Here is a 1588-nt window from a genome sequence, read left to right as displayed (position 1 = left end):
TTTTCCTCTAGCGGTTGCCCAACCAATTATCTCGCTACGTGTATGAAAGACCTAAACACAAAAAAATTAAAACAACAACTATTATTAATAAACTAATAAAATTACAGTTAAAAAATAAAATAAAAAAATGAAATCAATGCCTACTCCATCATACCTCTTCTGTAGTAAATATTTCTGTTGTATCACTTAAAATCGGTTGACAATCCATGTCATTCGAGTTTACAGAGGATCGGTTCTCAGAACGCGGCAAAGGATCCTACATATAGAATAAAACAAGAGTTTAAAACAATTTTGGTAATGAGGGATTTCAAAGTCACCAAAAAAAATAAACTTCTCACTAAATTTAGTCCAAACGACCCAGCCACATCGGGCAATAGGGTCCATAAATGACCCAGTCATGTACTTCCATAGAGGGTCCAAACGACCCAGCCATGTTGGTTGCTAGAGTCCCCAAATGACCCATAGGTGTCGTTTGGGCTTGGGTTCTAAATGTTGTTGATTGATTGATTCATTCATTCAAGTGTTTTGCATTCATTCATTCATTCAATCAATCAAGTGTTTTGCATTCATTCTAATCAATGCTTTCTTGTAAATTCATTCATTCATTCAATTAATCAAGTGTTTTGTATTCATTCTAATCAAGTGTTACCTCATTATTTAGGTTTGGTTGTCTTTGTCGTCGACGATTTCTCAGCATCTCATTTGCTCGACTAGTCACATCATCTATCTCTTCAACTTCTTCACCTTCAACATTTTTTGCCACTTCTTCACTTTCTATTGGTTGTTCTTCACTTTCTATTTTCTCCTTTTCTAATTTGTTGTTGCACCTCAAGCATTACTTCAAATGCTTCTTCTTTATCTTTGTGCTCCATTTAGGATTTTGATTGGGTTTTGATTGAGTATGAAAATAGTAAGGAGTAAATGAGAAACTTGAGTATTTGATTGAGTATGAAAAAAAGGAGTAAGGAGTAAATGAGAAACTTGAGCATTGTATGTAGAGATATTTAAATTTTGATATATTTTGAATAATTGACTGAAATATGTTTGTAAACCCTAAATCCTAAACCTCAAACTAGTTTATTATTTACAATTGAAATTTTTTTTGGAAAATAACAAGTTTAGATATAAAACAAATTATTATTTTAGATTTGGATAATTGAGTGAAATATGTTTGAAATTAAATTTTTTTTATGTCGATACGAAATTTGTAAACCTTGAACCCTAAACCCTAAACCCCAAACCCCAAACTAGTTTATGATTCACAATTTGAAAAAGAAAATGAAAAATAACAAGTTTAGATATAAAACAAATTATTATTTCGAATAATTGAGTGAAATATGTTGGTACGAAATTTGTAAACCCTAAAGCCTAAACCTTAAACTAGTTTATGATTCACAATTTGAAAAAGAAAATGAAAAATAACAAGTTTAGATATAAAACAAATTATTATTTTGAATAATTGAGTGAAATATGTTGGTACAAAATTTGTAAACCCTGAACCCTAAACCCTAAACCCTAAACCCCAAACTAGTTTATGAATCACAATTGAAAAAAAAAATAACAAGTTTAGATATAAAACAAATTATTA

The sequence above is a fragment of the Coptis chinensis genome, chromosome 3 (assembly GCF_015680905.1).
Source record: "Coptis chinensis isolate HL-2020 chromosome 3, ASM1568090v1, whole genome shotgun sequence".
Lineage (NCBI taxonomy): Eukaryota > Viridiplantae > Streptophyta > Magnoliopsida > Ranunculales > Ranunculaceae > Coptis > Coptis chinensis.
The sequence above is the reverse complement of the archived record's forward strand: the minus strand, read 5'-3'. Positions refer to the sequence as shown.